This window comes from Rhyacophila brunnea, unplaced genomic scaffold (genome assembly GCF_057557595.1).
Source record: "Rhyacophila brunnea isolate RB1 unplaced genomic scaffold, BYU_Rbru_1.0 scaffold_23, whole genome shotgun sequence".
NCBI lineage: Eukaryota > Metazoa > Arthropoda > Insecta > Trichoptera > Rhyacophilidae > Rhyacophila > Rhyacophila brunnea.
In genome coordinates, this window is record NW_028232893.1 from 10,714,347 (window position 1) to 10,736,407 (window position 22,061).

Sequence of the window (22,061 nt, forward strand, 5' to 3'; positions counted from 1 at the left end):
TTTGTGGTTTGCAATCGATTCTCGGTATCGATTTGTAATTTTGATACTGACGGAAAAATGTATGGCAACGGAAAGTATTATACCTATTAGGAATTCCGCATTCGTGATGGGTCAACGTAACTAAAAATACGTATAATTTGTTGATGAGCTAAGGATTGAAATGATACAAGAGCATAGGTAACCAATTTGTTTAAATCGACTTCAAAATTGTAAAGTATATCTACTTAGGTACACAACTGTGATCTTGTGCATTATATTATTATATTATCCCAAAAACAATATATATATATATATATAGGTATATAGATATTTCTGTATGTTTATTAGTGTTTAAAATAGTGGCAGGCTTAGAGACTCGGAGGCCCGAGGCACTGAGTGATTTTAAAGTCTCCCACGTTAAAAAATAAAATAATAACCATACATTTCATTTACGAAAGTGAAACTTTTTCCGAGAATAAAATTATTAACTTAACTAAAAATAATAAGTACCTACTTAATTATTAAATATGACAGTGATCACACGTAATAATATTGGTTATTTTATTTATTTTTTGCGTACAAGTAGTTACCTACGCAGGGATTTTGTTATGCTATGGGTAATATTTTTTATCCAATTTTTGAGAAATTTTTGTATAATTTAATTAATAGTTATACCCACTTATGAATGGTTCGAACTGTTTCGAGGCCCACTTTTAAATCTTCTGACAAATCGATCGCGTCATCTGCTTCAAATTAAACCGCCACTGAGTTGAGTTTATTCCGATTTTTAAAGCCAAAAGCAATGCCCCTGTCTAACTATCGTGTGTAGGTAGTAGGTAGGTACCTATTTAATTTTATTATTATTATTTAAGTTTGTTGGAATAGTTTACTTCCATCTAACTGGCAGTCTTCACCACCTAGTGTATCTTACCTTTATCTATAAATAAACAAGGTGATACAATACAACAGCAACAGGTAGATAGTTGCACCTTTGTTTCAATTTAATGGAATCAACGATGTTTTTGACAATAATAGTAGGTAGGTAATAATAATAATATATCTAAAAGTGTTATTGAAAGACAGATTAGCTACCTGCACCTTTAAAACTAAAGATAATCCTTATAATCCTTTTAATCCCTCTTTTCATGAGAAGATATTCATCCTCAAGCTCTACACGTAGGTATTCGTGGGAAACGGTATAAGTGTGTCTTCTGAGTAAATAATATTATAGGATTAAAACAATGCAAGATAATGGACGAAAGTGGTGGTCGGATAGGTACACACTACACAGTACATACCGGACATCAACGCTGTGTCATTTGCACCTCAGACATAAGCGCAGAGCAATATTTATAGTTCCATACAATAAAGTTCCCGCAGAAAGAATAGGTTTCTACCAATCTGCTGGCAAACGCGGGGTCAAAAACACATTGTTTCAATAAATATTGTATTATTTTAGTGGTTTATGATAATAATATGGCAATTAATGACATAGCTATAATACTCGTACGTGTAATAAAGAGATCTATTTTCACTAGGTGTAGGTAGAGCTTGTGGTTTCTTGTTTTATTTTTCATATCTGGAGATTTGAGAATTCTCGAGAATTCGAAAGTGTTTTTTTAATTTATCGAGAATTCTCTAGATTGTTGACAGATCTACATTCATTATGAAATTACCTCTTGTTCCGGTTATATTCCGGTCAAAAAAAATTACGAATGAATCTTGCCAAAAATTGTTGACAAGAAATTCTGTTAAATTAAATTTCATTGTTATTTTTTACCGATTTATTTTTAAAAAAATCCTTTCAGAATCAATGTAAGTATGTACCTACTAAGTATAGTATAATTTAGTGACATAATTTTAAATGTTTTATAGATAGAAAAATATTTTCTATCTTTAATCTATTATGGTTTGGGTAGGCAGGGTTGAATTAAATTTAAAAAAATAACCAACACCATCTGCAATTTGTATTCTTAGTTCAATGAAAACAAAACAAGTATGATAGACAAAGTTTAGTGATATTAGATATCCACAGCCTACATCTACATCCTTTCTTTCCCATTGGCACCAAGGGATTTTTTGTAAAGTTTATCTTAAAAGCTTCACTTTCATATATTTATGCCCCATCTATATACCTAGATTAGCTAGAGTTTTATTTACCATCTTTGATATGATTTTGACAAATAATTTTTCCTCTTTTGATTATTTCTTTGTTTTTCTTGTTGTTTTTTTATATGCTAACGCTGAGAATAGACTTTCCTATATTTACCAATTCAACTACCTACCTATTTAAATAGTAAGTTAATTATTAGGTAGGTATTATATAGGTCTGCTCATCTACATCTACGACCTATAGGTAATTAAATAAAATATACCTATGTATTCTTTTTATCACTATAACATACCATGAGGCCCAACAATAGTAGTGTAATAATTATTAATTAATAAATTAAGTGAAACAATCACAAATACCCAAGCTTTGAGAACATCACATAAATATTGTGACCTCACCGGGATCTACCCCGAGGGCCGCCTACTATTCACTCGCATGGTCTGTTCATTCATAGTTATAACTGCATTTGCATTACAATAATTGAATCATATAAGCGTTTTGAATATGGAATTTGAAAGGCTGACCACGTTTCGTATTCGAAATGACGAGCAAAATCTCATTTGTTTAAAGTGTGACATAATGTCATTGGTTATTTCATACTAAACGCATATAATACATGATAGCATTTTTACCATATTTTTTCATGACTCTGAAGTTAATTAATGTTATGTTGGAATATACCTGTATGACAAATAGATAGATAGCAGGGTGGAGGTAGGCTGCTAAGATCCGCCATATTACACATTAAACTATGTCATACGTAAGTAGGAAATGTTTTTATTGAACTAAGACTAGATACAATTTACAGATGGTGTTGGTTAGTTTTAAAAATCAATTAAACTCTGCCTAAACCAAACCATAATAGTTATGGTACATTTTGGAAGATAAGACCAAATTGTGCACACTTTTTCATTCATACTTAATTGTTTTCGTTGGATTGAGAATACATAATAAATTATGTAGGTATAAACCGGGGGACATAGAATTGATGTATGAAAATATTGGATACCTAAACTTAAACACGTATCAACAGTATGCCATTCCTTCGTTCTGACAACTGCTCTCGGTTTATGCACTGACCCTCATTCAATATTGGTGTAGTTGAAGATTGCAACACACGCTATTGCACGCCTATAATGTGTGATTCATTTTCGTAGGTCACTGACACATTCAAAACCCTGTTTCAAAATGTTGTGTATTGAGGTCGGTAGGTAGGTACATCCTATCTGAATTCTATTTATTAATCGATTCTGTGGTATGAACTGTTATTTACGATTCTTTGTGATTAATTATCTAAATATAGGTATACTATTTATAGGTACCTACCTACGTTATTACGAAAAAAATCTGTCATGTTAATGCAGTTCTGGTAAATAAATCTTCTAGTAAAACAGTTGTGATCTTGCTACATAATTATCTGTACCTAATTTAAACTGTAACATGAAATTTAATAATTTATTCATTTTCTTTAGTAACTTCTTGTCAATTTATTTTTTATAATTTAGGCCAAACCTGCACATCTATTCTATACACAAGACTGCTATCGGCCGCTATCGGCAGCTATCGAGGGTAGTTTTACCACTTATAGTAAGTAACAATTAGGTACAATAAGTTAATTGTAATTGTTACAATAAGTGCTATGTTTTAACAGCACCTCTCTTGGTTGTGCTAAATTTTAGAACGAGATAGACAGTTTTGACTGTTTAGTTTAGAAGGCTAACTTATCGTAATAGTTACAATACTTCGATAAAAACTACCCTCAATGGCTGCCGATAGCAGTTTTGTGTGTAGAATAGATGCGCTGGTGTACCTACCTATTCATCAACACATTAGGTACCTACAGTGATTTCACTAACAACCATTGCTTGTAAAACTGTTTGCTCAATATAATAATATAATGTAGTTCATGGCCCCCACAAGGGGGGGGGCTGACAGGGCTCTAGCCTGGGGCCCGGGCTCAGGAAGGGCCCGGAGTGACGAGTCGACCAGATAAGTGAGATAAACGTAGATCACAAATTTGCTATAATAGTAAAAAAAGTCGCCTGTGAAGCTATTTTACTACATTGATATGATTACTTAAAAATATTTGGTTGTAGGTACCTACCTACGATGCAATTTTTAACTGTATTTTAATGGATGTACATATTAAAAATACAGAAAATCGCTAAAATTACACCGTAATTTTACCACGTACCTACACCATTTTTGGAAAACGCTAATGCAGCGCGTCACACTGCCATTACCAGTGACGTCACGTGGGTGTAGGGAGATTGAGCGTCGCTTGGGGGCGGCAGTTACTCGAAGGGCGGCAAATCGAGGAGAATCATTAAATATATTTAGGAATAGGTACATAAACTTAGTAATAACGGAAATGTTTTTCCATTAAAAAGTTCAGCTCACTGGTTGGAAACAAAGTGTATTAATTAGCATAAAAGGTTTAACAAGACTATATTTTTTCGTCGGGTTCGCGATGTCTAGTTTACTTCCGTTGTCTTTGGACATCACTCCTTCATGACAATGACACGTGCAGATTTGCGAATTATATTTGAATTATGGGTAGGTACATACTTAGGTACCTAATTAATTAATCTAAATATTTTTGTTAGTCATTCGCGAGTTTTGAAAGTTGTGAGAATTTTTAAATATATCTGAAACCGTGGACTCGCAATATTGTCTATTGAAGTAGAGATGACATTTAAATTAAATTTTGTGGTATATGTTTTGTTAATAAATGTTGAAAATGTCCCTCTCTCTGAGGCGGACGAAACCGGTCCTAATCTATTGATTAAAAGCGGAATAAGTACTACAAAAGAAATGCGTTTTATTAAATTAAAACAACAATACAATGCAGTTCCACCATGAATTGACAGTTAATAAAATAAAAGAAAATAATGTATTTCTTAGATATTGAAGTCATGAAAGGATAATAAAAAATACTGTATAATGGGGTGGCATTTTGACGCTGCCTATGGGCGGCATTTTGTCTAGGGACGTCACTGGTCATTACCCTTAGCGATAGGTAGGGGGGCCGCTAAAGATCTTAGCCTGGGGGCCCGCTTCAGGATGTGGGGGCCATGATGTACTTAGTTACCTAAGACTATAAACCTTCACTCATGAACTTACATGTCCCTATTATTAATAAGAAAGAATTATATTATTATTTTATAAAAATTGCAGCATTTTTCTTTATTAATTTCGTAATATTTAAACTATGTGGAAAGCCTTAACTTAGCAATGGATATCCAACAGAAAATATTATATTCTTTTATTCACTTTTATCTGGGTTTGAAAAAGTTCACAAGGTAACTGTTGGGTATGCCTACCTGTTACCTGTGTAAGTCAATTAGTGTAAGCACCGGTGTGTGGGATTCCACAAAACGATCATTTTTAGTGGTGGAGAGGTGCAATAAAGATTATTATTATCCTCATTTCTTTTGAAGACTGATAATAATGGTGATAATGACCGATGAGTGACCACGGTTTTTGTCCAGGTGTCAAAATGCGGTTGATGACAAATGACAGGACCCATTTTATTACCTACCTACCTGATAAAGTGTTTACCCAGGAAACTCTGTAATGGGAACTGAAATACGTAACGGGCTTGGAGATACAGAGGCAACTGATCTCGAGTGTGGAAGAATATGGGATAAACCATTGCCGACTCAAGTAGAAAGCCGATACATTCACAACGACCGGTCTTACTTTTTCCGCCCCTCCCTTTGTTGTCTATGGATGACCTGTCATTGTTCTATAGAGTGCTCATACTGACGCGTCCGTCGTGTTCACACAGGGAATGGTTTGATTTGGATAGATGAGTTACATGATTAATAATACACTAGCATTAACACACCTACAAAATAAATGTAGTGCATAGATAATCCTCAAAATTCCTTGGACTGACCGGGTGACAAATGTTGAAGTTCTCAATCGAATGGGGAAGGACCGAGAAGTTCTACGTAGTATCAAAACCAGGAAACTACAATACCTCGGCCACATTATGAGAGGACAAAAATACAGCATTCCCCAACTTGTCATTCTAGGAAAGATCAATGGGAAGCGTAGCAGAGGACGGCGCCGCGTTTCGTGGCTTAAGAACCTCCGTGATTGGTACGAGTGCAGCTCCACCGAACTGTTCCGGGTAGCAGACGACAAAGATAAGATCGCTTTGATGGTGGCCGACCTCCGCTAGGGGATGGCACAATAAGAAGAATAGATCAATGCTACATACTTTTTGGAAATCGATATTACCACCGGTTTTTGTGTGAGGACTAGTCTGACTTTGACAGCTGATGAATAACAGGAATGTGTATTATTTATAAATAACACTGATAGTTAATATATTTGATTTGAGAATTTTTATAATTCTATTTGAAACGAGAAAGAGCGAATCAATATGTCAAGCAATCTGGGATCTGATTTTGACAGCTGAACAGTGGACCACTCGATACTTGTGCAACAAGATAATATGCTCACGCTCCTTTATTAATCTAAAGATGGCGCTGTATTACCTACCTGATAAAGTGTTTACCAATGTTTTGCTAAATTAGCCATGTGTAGCAGGTAAAATACACAGTGACGTCCCGTGGGGGCAGGCAGATTGAGCGTCGCTTGGGGGCGGCAGTTACTCGAAGAGCGGCAAATCGAGGAGAATCATTTGGAATACATAGAAATAGTTACATAAACTTAGTAATAACGAAAATATCTTTCCTTCAAAAAAAAAACAGCTCACTGGTTTTATCGGGTTTGCGATATCTAGTTTACTTCTATTGCCCTTCGACGTCATTGGTGACCAGAAACGACACGTTCAGATTTGCGAATAATTAGTCTGATATTTTGTTAGTAATACAAATACTGTATAAAAAATGAGGTGGCATTTTGGCGCTGGCTAGGGGCGGCATTTTATCTAGGGACGTCACTGAAGATACATACCTACTTATAATAATTATTGTATATAAGTATACTATTATAGTGTAGTCAGTGGCGGGTTGAAGGACGTGGAGGCCTGAGACATTGATTTTTAGCACCCCCCACGATACAAATTTAAATAAACAAACAAAATACACAAATCTATGTGTATGTTTACAATACGTTAAAAATCTAGTAAACCAAATGTAATGCACACTACACTTCCTCAGTCAAACGTACCTACCTACATTTGTTTTCATTGAACGTTTCTACAATATTAGGTAGACAGTGTTAAATATTTTTTTAAATTTAATTAAGCCCTGGCTAATCCAAGCCATAGTATATAATAGTCAAAAGATATTCGTCTATCCATAAAATATCTAAAATTATGCCATTCAATTTTAGATGTTTTATAGAAAGAAGAATTTTATTGATTATGGTTTGGGTAGGCAGGTCTGGCACACTGAATAAAGTGTGCGCTATTATTGTCGGATCACCCATAGTAATACATGAACTATTATAGTTTGGTTTAGGCAGGTTTTAATTAAATTCCAAAAACTAACCAGCAGCATCTGCAAATTGTATTTTTTTTTAATGAAAACAAATAACTATGACTGCAAAGTTTAGTGTGCACTATTCGAACTACTGGTGTGGTATGATAAGAATCCTTTCAAAATGGAAAGATGTATTTTCCTACACGTCTATTTAATGAATGAATATTTTTTATGTATTTTACGACGTGCGGAAAAAAATACAGATTTCAGAAGTTTATTTTCATCCGTGACCGTAAACAAGTGTCAACTTCAACTCATTCAAGGCAGTCTTAACTATAATAGTCAATATATCAATTGCGAAGACTCCATACTAGGCAATTATTTAAATCCTACCTTCTTAAGATAAATATTTCTTAATTGTATATTGACATATTTATATACTTAATCACTTAATCACTTGATTATTTTATATTTTATAAAAATAATTTAATTTACCAACGACAGATGTCGTATAATATGTCGGAATGTAGGTATTATACAGAATACAAAACAATCTGCAAAGGTTTAAAAAAATATACCTACCACAACGCACCATCTGTCTTGGACGTAAATAAATGTCGGATTATTTCTCAAGGAATTGTGATATTTTTTCGTATAAACTCAATGACATTAAAAAAAATGACCTCACTTTTTTGTCGGGTCTGCCGAATGGCATAATCTGTTCTAACGCCATTTACAATAAAGGCGATATTGCTATAAATTCCCGATGCTTTTTGTCGGGTCTGCCGAATGGTTCGGTTCGAACGGGTTCACTCAAATGAACATTGACACTAGAAACACTGTTCTAACGCCATTACAATAAATTCCCGATGCGTGATATCGCGTAATGAAAATTGCGTCACGTCTACCTCTACATGTGCGAATGTCGCTATGCGCGAATTTACTTGCTAGCTAATGTACCGAGTGCGTTGTCCATTAATAATGTCATTGTATAAACTACATCACGTAACCTCAGCCACTCCATCGAATTGTATGAAATATGGTAGGCTTCTATCGCAGAGCCTAAAACCTTCGCGCATAATATTCTTGTCATGATAACACTTTGACCAAAATAATTAATAATTTGATAATTTAAAAAAAATATATATGGCGTTTAATCGCATATTAATAAATATAGATTGATTTTAAGAATAAAATATATTATTTATCTAACTATTTTTGATGTGTTTTGAAAAATACGTAATTTAAACTCATCGCTCAATTTTATGTCGTCAGTGAGTTTTTGAAGTTTCATCGAATTAGTGTATCGTTGTCATTAATCTGTACATATTCATTAGTATGTATTATGTGTATTATATTATTATATTATCGTATTATCTTCTTATTTCCCGTTAGTAGGTATAACTGACATGAGTGCTCTTTTTTTAGATCTGGCAACTCAATGACGTCCCTAGACAAAATGCCGCCCCTAGGCAGCGCCAAAATACCGCCATATTTTTTATACAGTATTTTTTATCATCATTTCATGACTCCGAAATCTAAAAAAAGTGCTGTATGGATACGATACTTACAAAATATATAGGTACCACTAAAATTAACAAAATTAAATTTATAAATATATTTCCTCAAAAGTGGGGATTTTTTGGACGCTGGTGACTTAGAGGCTTCTTACATGTCATTTTTGTGATACTTACATTAATTTTCTTCATCTTGAGGAATTAAGGGCGATCCGTGTCGCTTTTCTCTTCACAAAACTTGGCAACATTTTTTAATGATATTTTTAGTCTGAGATCGCAAATGTTTAGGCATTATTAAATCGATAGCGATGCTTCGATACAGACTAAAATCTAATTAAACAGAATAAACTAGACATCGCGAACCTGACAAAAAAAATGCACTCCTGTTAAACCTTTTATGTTGATTAAGACCTACATTTTGTTTCCAACTAGTAAGCTGATTTTTTTAATTAGTTTAAATTGATTTAAATGATGATTGATGCTGATTGATGCTGATGAAAGGGAACTCTCAGAGCTGCTACACCGGGTAGAGGAAGAGAGTCGCAAATACGGCCTCCTTTAACCAAGTTAATGGTTATTGATCGGGCCAACCTTCTACCAACACCAAGTACACTCCAAAACCTCGAAACAGTCGACGAGTTTGTATATCTTGGATCGACCATCAGTGGAAAGGGCGGATGTGAAGCGGAAATAAGAAGGCGCACACAAATTGCAAAAAGTGCGATGACACGCCTTACCACTATATGGAAGGATCGGGGAATTTCGATTGCCACAAAAATGATGCTTGTGCAAACATTAGTGTTCTCGATATTCCTATACGGAGTCGAGTCGTGGACCCTGAAGACAAGAGAACGGAAGGCAATTGATGCCTTTGAGATGTGGTGTTGGCGCCGAATGCTTCGCATTTCTTGGACGGAGCACAGGACGAACCAGTCAATCATCCAGGGACTGAAGATAAAGGAACGGCTCTCGACGATATGTCTGAGAAGAATTCTGCAGTTTTTTGGACATATTGTCAGGCGCGGACCGGACAACCTGGAGAGACTGGTAGTTTTGGGTAGCCTCCAGGGAAGGCGAAGCAGAGGAAGAGCGTCTGCGCGATGGAGCAACCAAGTGAAAGAGCTGACTGGGGGCACCATCCATTCTGTCCTGAGAGAAGCGGAAGATTGAGAAGGATGGAAAGTCTTGGTCGCTCAAAGGATGGCGAAATTTAAATGTGGTCACGATCTTCAGCCATGAGTGCACGACCAAGAAGGAGAGAGAAATTGATTTAAGTTTAGGTAGTTATTTCTATATAATTATACCAAATGATTCTCCTCGATTTGCCGCCCTTCGAGTAACTGCCGCCCCCAAGCGACGCTCAATCTGCCTACCCCAACGAGACGTCTAGGTGGCAGTCTACCTCTTTCCAAAAGTTACACTACGCCAATCTATGGTAAGTTCTTTTTTTTGCTATTAAAATTCATTCACTGAATCCATTATTGTCAATTGGTTTTTTTTAGCGTGATAATAAACCAGATGAGCATTCATAGCCAATCAATTTCTTACGATCCATGCATAATTTTTGCATAGTTTTCTTGTAAATTCAAAATCAATTACCTATGTCTGAGTTGTTACACTTTTAGTCATGAATTTAGAGTGTGAACAGACACAAAGCGAAGCAGGAGAGTTTCGCATTGCGTTAAAAAGAATTCAATTTGTTTTCAGGTTAACCGAATCACAATTTTCACTGCTTAATCACTTTCTATAGTTAAAAATTCGCACAGGTTTCTTCTGAATTTCGACTCTGGTCATTTACATAGTGCGGATTATTTACCGCCTGAAATAATAGCTTATTTTTTATTCCATTATTTTCTTATTTGTTACAGAAAGTAGAGCACATTGTCATTGTAGAATAATATGGATTTTTCACCTCTCACAATAGGCAATGCGTATAACCACCGAAGTAAAGTTTATTCTGTTTTATTTCATAAAAAAACGATTCGGTTTATATAAGTACGTAGCTCTTAATCCGGGTTTACCACACATGATATCAGAAATCTATCAATAATTTACTTAGGTAGGTAAATATATTTTGTAAAGTTTGTAATTGTTTTAATCCATAGTTAATGTAAATAATATGTAGGTTTGTAGTTAATATTCAATTTCACAAATTTTGAGTGAGTTGATAGTTAGGTATATTGTATGATAATTATTATCAAGACTAGGTACCCACTGGGGTAATTACCTAAATACCAGTAGCGAAGGGTGGAGATAGGCTGTTAAAATCCGCCATAAATAGTGAACATTAAACTTTGTTAGTCTTACGAATTTGTTTTATTGAACTAAGGCTACAATTTACAGATGGTACCTATTGGTTAATTTTTAAAAATCAATTAAACCCTGCCTAAACCGAAACATAATAGTAGTGGTATTTTTATTAAACTTTGTCAGTTATACGTATTTGTTTTCATTTAAATAAGTCTACAATTTGCAGATGGTGTTGGTTAGTTTAATATTTTTTATCTATTAAGTACCTAGAATTAGGCAGGGTTTAATGAATTAAAAAAAAATGAACTAACAGTATGTGCAATAATAAGTATCCTTAATCCAACGATCGTTCATCTATAAAGTATCTAAAATTATGCCATTAAACCATACATAATTTATAGATAGAAGAATATTTTTTATCGATTATGGTTTGGCTAGGAAGGGCTTAATGAATTAAGAAAAAAAAAACTAACCAATACCATCTATAATTTATGAATTCTTAATTCAACGAAACAAATAAGTAATATGAATGATAAAGTGTGCAAAATTTTGTCGTATCTCCCAAAATATACCAAAACTATTATGGTTTGGTTTAGGGAGGGTTTTATTGATTTTTAAAAACTAACCAATACCATCTGTAAATTGTAACTACATAGTCTTATACCTATACAGTCTTATACTCCTACCAGTCAATAAAAATAAACACATAAGTATGACTAATAAAGTGTAATGTGCACTAAGTATTTATGGCGGATCTGAACAGCCCACCTCCACTCTTCGCTACTGCTACATACCTACCTACATATCTACCAACCTACCTATCTTACATAATTTTATTTAATCTCATCCCTTCCTCCCTTTCTGGCAAAAAAAACGGAATACTTATATTTACATCTAATTATTGTTGGTGAGCACTTAAAATATAATAAAACTCCACTAATTTTTAAATTAACTAATATATTTACATTTTAATATGTAATGTTGGCTAAGTATAATAAATAAGTACCTATTACACCTATTCTTCCGACTTATTACAACGTTGATATTAGCTCGAATTCTCTTTTGTCCGGTGGTTGTTTGTCCAGTACAAATCTTGCAATCGATTTTTAACTAACTTCCTGACTAGCTAGACATTTGAAACTTTTAGAATATATCAGAACACGACGCCAATGCATTTTTGTAATACTTTTAGCCATCTTTAAGCAGAATTGAATTCATTTTCAGCTAATTCTGCTTTGTATGAAAAGTTATTTCGGAAGAAATTCGTAATCCACTCCACTATTATTGGTTGCTAATTGGGTGGTTCTAGCAACTAAATTATTAATATATACGTGCGTCACAATGGAAATCAAAATGAAATGTCAAAATGACATTTCAGTTTTCTATATTTTGTTTGTTTGTTTTTTATTTACTTCATACCAAGTACAAGTTTGAGCATATTGAGTATAATAATTCAATAGAAAATTTTAAAACGTAAGTATCTATATAAAAAGTTCTTTATATCTTGTAATTATTTATCAACCTAAAGTTACAGTTTCATCTGAAACCACCAATGACACTTTGTGACAACCCAGATTACCTAAATCAATTCTGAAAAATGCAATTAAATAAAAATTTAAAACTAGATTTCAATATAGGTACCTAGATCTCAAGATTTATTTATTTATAACGTTGTGTTGGCTACGAAAATTTTAAGACGCCGTCGGCAAAAATCTTGATTCTTTATCATAAAATAACCCTAATATAAAAAAAACCCAAATCACTTAGAAACAAACTTAGATAAATTTAGGTGCCTACTAGGCATAGTTAGTTAAATATGTATATAACGGTAACTATCAATCTACACATAATATTATCTAGATAAATGTAGGTAGGGATACATGCCGCAATTTTATAGTTAACTGTTAGAAATTACTTACCTTACCTACCTATCTAATCTATTACCTTATTAGCGTACTAACTTGAGGCCATTACGTTAGTTATGTCAGATAAATAATAGATATACCTAAGTATTGTGAGATATGTATCTAGACAGGAAACTACTTAGGTATTGTGAAGCAATAAGTAGGATCTGTAAAAGAACCCTCCCATTCTATAGAAAAGTGCAAGCAATTGTATTATATTCTTTTATAGTTAATATTTTCATCAATCATAGATAAGTCTACATTCATAATATTACGAAATTAATTTAAGTACCTATGTGCCCTCATAAAAAAAACTGACGTATGTGTGGATTATTGCAGTAGGTATTTCTTTGAAGAAGGTTATTCAATAAAAGTAATTAATTACATATCTAATGTAAAATAGATAAGGTAAGGTGTTACCTACATACTTTTCTAAATATACCTACAGGTAATGACGTAATCCGGTCAATATTTCGGATCATGCCAAGTACCTACTTACCTACACGTGGTGTAATCGATTGCTTAGTGAGATGGGTCATGTACCTAGACATTTTTCATAGACAAGAATATATTAGAGTGATTTTCTAACTTTCCGCCTAGTTAGCCTTAATTCAATGAAAATAAATTAGGATAGGTAGGTAGGCACCTACCTCCATTTATTCTCACATTGAACCTATTTACCTAAATAGGTATGAGATCCACTATTCGTATTTTACTAACGTCGATATCCTATACTTAATTACTAATCTTAACCCGTTAACCAGGGTTAGCTTCAAGTAGAACTTTATCGAAAAATAATGAACACACTTAGAAGTACTTTACCATAATCTTATCTTACATTCAATGATATTGCTGTACCTATATATACTGAAATTAATACGTTTGACCTATGAACCTATCAAGAAAGGTACGTGTCTGATAATAGTGATAACACTGACATCTAACCTAATGAGTAGCATGTATAAAATATAAATAACAGAGTTCAACGTTAGTTTATAGTGATTACATTTTATTTAATGGTTTAGGGGTTATTAATATTTATTTTATAAGATAATAAATAAGTTAAATATCATTGGTTTTTTTATTCATTGGGTACCTATTTAAGTACCTACCTAGACATCGGTGGCGAGGGGTGGAGGAAGGCTGTTAATAAGGTTCGACATAAATAGTGCACACTACACTTTATCAGTCATACTTACTTAGAATTCTGATAATAGGTATGTGTTTTCATTGAACTAAGAATACAATTTGTGGATGGCGCTAGATAGTTTTTAAAATTCAATAAACCCTGCCTAAACCAAATCATACTAGTTTAGATATGCTATGGGGATCCGGCAAAAATAGTGCTCACTTTTTCAGTCATAGGTACTTATTTGTTTTCGTTGAATTGAGAATATCTACCTACTTACCTACCTACCATATTTATAAAATATCTAAAATTATGTAGTTAAGTATGGTTTAATTAATGCCATAATTTTATATATTATTTCATAGCCAGATAAACGAATATTTTTTCTACTAAGTATGGCTTGTATTTTTAAAAAAACTAACAAATACTAGGTAGGTATCTACACAAATTGTAGTCTTAGTTCAATAAAAAAAAATAATACCTACGTTTGACTGGCAAAGTTTAATGAGTACACTAAGTATTTATGTCGGTATTTATGTGTATTATCTTGCCAGCCTACCTCCACCCTACGCCATTGATACATAATATAAGTAACTACCTATTACCTACTTGTGTAAAGATATTTTAATTTTACACTGTTTTCTATGTATGTTTAGAGACTTTTATTATAGAGGTAGCTACTTTACCTACTCGGGGAATTAATTTATTTGTTTGACTTTTTACGACAAATTGTCTCGTAAGGTCGTCAAACAGAAATAAACTGCAGTTGGATAACCACGAGTTGAAAGCTATAGGTACATACATACATACCTACCAGTGGCGAAGGGTGGAGGCAGGCTGTTAAGATCCGCCATAAATAGTGCACATTAGACTTTGTCTGTCATGTGTAGGTGTTTGTTTTAATTAAAATAAGACTACAATTAACAGAGGATGTTGGTAAGTTTTAAAATTTCAATTAAACCCTGCGAATACTAAGTCATCATAGACAATAGTCAAAAAATACTCGTCTCTCTATAAAATATCTAAAATTATGCAATTAAATCATACCTAACATTAGATATTTTATAGATAGAATAATAATTGGTATCTATTATAGTTTGGTTAGGCAAGGCATAATGAATTTAAAAAAATCAGAATCAACAATATGAGTAATATGTATTCTTAATCCAATGAAAACAAATAAGTATGAATGAAAAAGTATGCAAAATTTTGTCGTATCGCCCAAAATATACCAAAACTATTTTGGCTTGGTTTAGGCAGGGCTTAATTGGTTTTTAAAAACTAATCAACATACCGCGTAAATTGTATCTAGTCTTAGGTCAATAAAAATAAATACATATGACTAACAAAGTGTAATGTGCACTATTTATGGCGAATCTTAACAGCCTACCTCCACCCTTCGCTACTGATACATACCCTTTCTACGTTTTGCTATGTTTTGTATATACCTACTTAAACCTTGTAAGATGCTAATTTTGTGTAGTTATAGGTAATACCTACCTTGTAATTATTATCACTTAAGTATACCTAAGTAGGTGCAGAGTGCTGGTATTTTTTGAATTTATTTTCATCTGTAAATATCTAGGTAGTAGGTAAATACCTAAGTACTTAGTAGGTAGTACCTACTAGGTACCCACTACAAACAGAATAGGCAAGTAGGCACTTACCCGAAGGTAAACCTGTCAATGATGGCACTCTTTTACCTATAGGTACTATTTTCATGGATTACTGAGTAGGTAGGTATTTACCTAATATTATCTTTTTTTGTAAGTTCCCAAGACTCCCTATGGGAGTAGACAGATAATGCGTTGCTTAGTGGTGGCGTACCTATATTAAGCGGCAAATCAAAATACCTACCTAATAGAACTTTTGAGAGGAGGTTCACTGTAGAGAGATTTTGAACTCGAAAATCAACTTTAAATTGTTGGAGTCGTTTTTTAGTTAATTTTTAATTACCACATTTAAATAACATGCTAATTGCATCTAATGGCCGTTTAACGGGGACATGGCAGCCGTGTCGTCCGCGTCGAACAAGATATAAGGGCGGCACTTTGTCTAGGGACGTCACTGCTCATAACATCAGTTCACCAACATGATTAGATTTTTTAAAAAATGTATGGGAAATGGCCCTTAGATCCTACCTACCTACATAGGTAGCTACCAAGCTGACATCATTATTGTGATTGATTTTCAAACTCATACAAATATAGGTCATCCCTATTCACCTGATTAGATTTGTTATAGTTTACCTGGTATTAGGATTTAGGAACGTATGTAGGTATGTTTTGGCAAAATGTATTGACTATTTGTTTTTGCTTAGTTTTCTGCTTATTTATGTATATAATATATATGAGGTACATTTAGGAATTTATGTAGGTATTTACTAACCGATATGATAGGGGTGAAAGGGGGCATGTGCCCCAATTGCTAGAAAGCCCGCCACGGCGCCTTGAAGAATAATGCTGCCGACTTCTCCGAACACTTTAAAAAACCAACAACCACCACAGAATCACCAATGAAAACGTATCCCTTGCTTTCAAAACCGATCACATTTCACACAGAAACATTTGAAACCAGTCAACAAATCATGTTCCGAACATTAAAATAAAAATAAACCGTCAAACTAGTCCCACGGCTATAAATTCAGTAGCCATAAAACCAGCACTATTATTTTATTTTATGCACATGCAACACTTAAACACTGCAGTAGGTGGGTATTCCAATAGTAGCCAATAGAATCAAATATAATAATATTCAAATTTAGAATACGGACTTTGTTTATTATTTTTGTTTCGCCAAACGTCACTCAAACGTCAAAAATTCAAATTTGGAAGGTTCTGACGATTTGCGCAATAAACTTCGACCACCCGTGGCGTTCGGGTCGCGACACAATAAAACCGCGAATTTAACAATTTTGTTATTATCGTGAGAAACGTCAGATTTGAATTCGGAACGCGAGAATCCGTAAAAATCGACACGCAATTTTTATCGCTACGATTTATTTGTTGTGAGAAAATATCGCCTTAACCGATCTGACAACGTTGACGCGCCGAGCGAGACTGAACCCAAAATACAAGGCGGTATCGCGATACTGTTTGGGCGAGGCTTCCTAAACGGTGGCTCGAATTATATTATTGTCTAGGAAATAATTATCGATGAACAGAAAAAAAAATCTTTTAGATGTTCTTGTCATTATCAAGTACCTGCTCTCCATCATCTCATATTTTTAACCAAACGTTACCTAAATCTGTACATTTCAAGAATTCACGGCAAGATAATAATGCAAAATTCACAGTAGGTACCTACCTAGGTACTCATTTTATAAATACTTAGATAAAAAGAATTAATGGTGCTCCACGACTTGTGATAATCTGGGAGAAATATAACCTATCAAGATAATGGCTAAGTTGTCCTTACGAGACTTGCCTTCTTTCCTTCGAGACGAGGTGTCCATATGCTCCAAATAAGGGGCGGATATGGCTGAAGAAGAGAAGATAAAGAGGTAATCAGAGTGGTGTTGTACCAATCTACTGTGCGCCTCTATAATATATTGACATCTACGTCATGGCGCCAGTGACGTCCCGTGGGGGTAGGCAGATTGAGCGTCGCTTGGGGGCGGCAGTTACTCGAAGGGCGGCAAATCGAGGAAAATCATCTGGAATATATATAAATAGCTACCTAAACTTAGTAATAACGAAAATATCTTTCGATTATAAAATTTAACTCACTGGTTTTGTCGGGTTCGCGATATCTAGTTTACTTCCGTTGCCCTTCGACGTCCTTGGTGACCAGAAACGACACGTGCAGATTTACGAATAATTAATCTGATATTTTGTTAGTAATATAACAATACTGTTGTTAGTAATGTAACAACTAATGAAAGGTTGATAAAAATAATGTATAAAAAAATGAGGCGGCATTTTGGCGTGGCCTAGGGGCGGCATTTTATCTCGGGACGACACTGCATGGCGCCGTATGCGATTACAGTATTTCGCTTCGTGCTTTTTGCATGCTGGCGGTATTGCAAACGGTTTTAGTTCCAGAAACGACCGTGGTGATCTGTGTCTCGATATAGGAGCCGCAGTCTATATCATTTTTTTTGACAAATAGATACCTGCAGTATAGTGGCAGAATTACGTTTTAAATGCAAATCCTTTTTTTACAAACAATAAAGTTTAAAAATAACAATAAATAATATCTATCTTCTGGCTGGGTTACCTACCCATCTATTAGTATCGATTTAAGTAGATATTAGATATCTCACAATATGTCAAAAAGAAAATTTCCTCAAATGTACCTAAATCATTCAGAAAATATTTGGTTTAACAATTTAAAGCGGATTTTTAGATTTATTCTTTGTCAATTACGCTCTATAGGTGTAACACATGGATACCACGTGACCTGTGTCCGTGACTGTGTCCTCTAAGAATTCTTGTCGCTTGCTATTGTCCTAGGAAATCAGTAGGTAGGTACTACCAAGTGATTTGAAAATGGTAATTATTTAAATTAATTGAGATACAGTAGGTACCTATAGTACAGTTAGATACTTATTAGTAATACGACCTTGTTGATTTTATCAAGCAATTAATAGTTACATATAAAGTACTTGTATTTAAAATTAATGTAGATACGCAATATGTAGGTACCTATTGAAAAAGCCAAGGCTTGCATTTAGACATAGGTAGGTATATTACTCTTGTGCCCAAAGCGTAAAATGTTCAACTTATGTGTAGTCACTCAGTAAGTAGGCAACCGCTTAACAAATACCGTCATAGCGGTACCTGAGGGGCACTAAACGATCAAAGGGATGCCCTAAAGCCCTCTGGATGAGGCTTTCATCATGCACCGGATTAACAGGCTGATGATGATGAAGATTCCGTACACTCGTTTTGAGTCAACAATGTATAGGTACATCTTTAATTGAATATTATGTTACAGTTGTTTTCCGGTAGCTGTTTGACATCAATATAAAATAAAATATGGCGACAACCACACTCAGTGTTTACTGTCGAATAGTTTCACGACCTTTTTACCGTTATATCCTTTTTTATACTGTATAAGTAGATTTAAGTCGGCTATCACCTCTAAACTCGCCCGTGTGCCGCACAGCCATAAACCAAACCTTCCGAAAACGGCGATTCAGTGTTGCTTGCGACAGTCGCGCGTAGCCTTCGAAACGTACAGATATTTGAATGCGGCCATCGGCGAGCCTGTTTCGGAATGACCAATTCGTAGGTGTTTGTGTGCGACCTGGCGTCTTCGACTCGGAGCCCGAGAAGCATGCAACTTGTCGATTGCAACAGCAGATGTTTTTTTTAGGCTGACGAGTTTTGATGTGAGAGCCGGCTAAGAAGTGAATATTGTGAGTATGGAAAAAATGCGTAGATAAGAAACTCGCTTTTAGCGGATAGATAATGGACTCTTGCTTTGAGAAGTGTCGGAAACCCCACAGCAGGGGCGTACACCTAAAACCAGTAGGGCAATTTTATTATCGTATGCACTTCGGCAATAGGACGGCAAAGCTCCACAAGTGACGAACAATAACGACGAAAACAGAGACAGAACACCACTGACGCAACGCTGTAAAGTGAGAGAGAAATATGGAGAATGTTTGCAGTGCCGCAAACGGGCGGAGCTTAATTTTTTTTGGCACGAATCGCATGCGCGTGGGTCACGTGATTACGTTTCAGCCAATCAGACGCGCGAGGATGTTCCTTTATGGACAAAAAAGCAATCCCAACAGTTTTCTTCACAGAGTTGTTTATTTGTATGGAACTTGGCAGCGCGTCTACATACCGGCTTCTTCATTTTTTGTTTGGTCTCTTTTTTTTTGTTGTTTTTTTTTGCTTTTCGTTTCGAATTGACTGACGTTTGGTTGATTCGATGTATTCGTGGTGCTGTGGGTGCTTGATGGAAGGCTATTCTGTTGTCTATCGTAATGGAAAGTCGACCGCAAGCATGTCGTTCATTTAAATAGGTATCTATATGCCATGTCATTAAATACCTATCTTTGGTCATTACAGTAAATCAAGCCTGAGATGATGAGATAACATAGGTACCTACCTACCTACCTATAGATATTACAACTAGCTTTCTTTATTCACTATAAATTAACAAAATCCCCAGCACTTTTAAGATCATATCGATTCTAGAAAATAGGCACCAAGGTTCCTTATAAATACAAAAAGGTAGTTACATATTATTTAAATTAAATATCTAATTCTAATAAGTACCTACCCACCTAGGGCCTAATTTACCATAAGACTAAAGAAGCTATAGCCCAGGGACCAAGATAAAATATACTTAATAATCTAGAACATAGATCCTCAAACTTATTTGGCCTACCGCCCCCTTTTCAAATATTGATACCTATCTAATTAGTAGATAGATATCTAGTAGGTATCTATGTAGGTATCTACCTAGGTATCTACTTTTCTACAACCACAAGACAGATCCTAATAAGATTTATTAAGATAGATTTGGCTTATATTTGAGTCATACCATAAAACGCAAGAAATACAAAGCACGCTGAATGTCCTCAAGTAGGTAGGTACCTACCTACCTACTTGAGGACATTCGGACCTACCAATATTGTATTTCTCTGTGTTCCCTGGGAAGTATGTAGGTACCTACGTAAGTACATATCTACATATACCTACCCAGGTACGAATATTATCTACATTTTCATTTTAATACTTACATAAAATTTATTAGTTCGGTCTCCATTAGGTACCTAACTTTAAATTTGGTACCCTACCTAGGTACTTAAAATTTAAAAGATTGGCATAATTACCTAATTTAAAAATTGCCATCCAGATCCAGGCCCGGTCTTAGGACGATCGGACCGACCGGTCCCAATCTAGTGGACATCGTGCCCTATATGACTTTGGGCATCACGTGAAAAAAATATCGAAACGACAGAAGAAAATTTAATTTTTAAATTTATTTAATCGTCTTATGACGTGCCTACCTATAAATGAATAAAGTTGTCCATTTCCGCGAACTTTCATGACATTCAAATAAAATTTGTCTTAATTAAATAGGTACCTAGCAGTGGCGACCGGTGAGTTATTTTACTGGGAGTTCACTTTTTTCACCTTTTGACTGCCGTAAAAAGGCATTTGCCTTCATCAAAACTTCACCAAAAAATAAAAAAAAAACTATTGGTTTTTTTAATTTAGTACATTTAAAAGAAATCATAAATAACTCACTATTTATTATTTGTTGTACCTCTTAAAACAGTTTTTCTTGAAAAAAATGGATTTTAAACTTTAACACAAACTGGTTGACACGAACTATTTTGTTTTGACCGAATTATTAGTACTACCGAAATATCTCGTATCTGGCAGTGACCGGGATTTATTGTTCATTTGTATGAGAAATCCATTCTTCTGTTTTTCATCGACACAAATTTTTCAATTACGCGTTTGTTGAAGTCAGGAATCTCTTGTATCATTCTTTTTTCGATACTGAGTATACATAATGCGTTCAATCTTGATTGCGCGATGGTGTTTCTACTAAAACACTTGATCCGTTTGAGTGTGAAAAAACATCTTTCGCTTTCCACCGATGTCATCGGAATAGTAAAAATTAAATTTAATAGTAAAACCGATTCCGTAAATGTGTCAGCATTATAAAAATTATCCAAGCTGTAAATAACAGACAATTCATTTTTGAGTTTATTTTTATCTAAAAAGTCAGACGTATTACAGAGCTAGTTTGGAGAGATATCATAATTGATAAACATTGTGAATTTAGTTATCAAACTGA

General features: G+C 34.4%; 1 protein-coding gene across 1 annotated transcript in view; it reads right to left on the reverse strand.

Moving 5' to 3' along the window:
* Positions 1–17,352, reverse strand: part of Lim1 (LIM homeobox 1) — a 178,821-nt gene extending 161,469 nt beyond the window's left edge. The window contains exon 1 of the mRNA XM_085950263.1: positions 16,680–17,352. The gene's annotated coding sequence lies outside the window, so the exon portion shown is untranslated. The remainder of the gene's footprint in view (positions 1–16,679) is intronic.
* Positions 17,353–22,061: the final 4,709 nt, after the last annotated feature.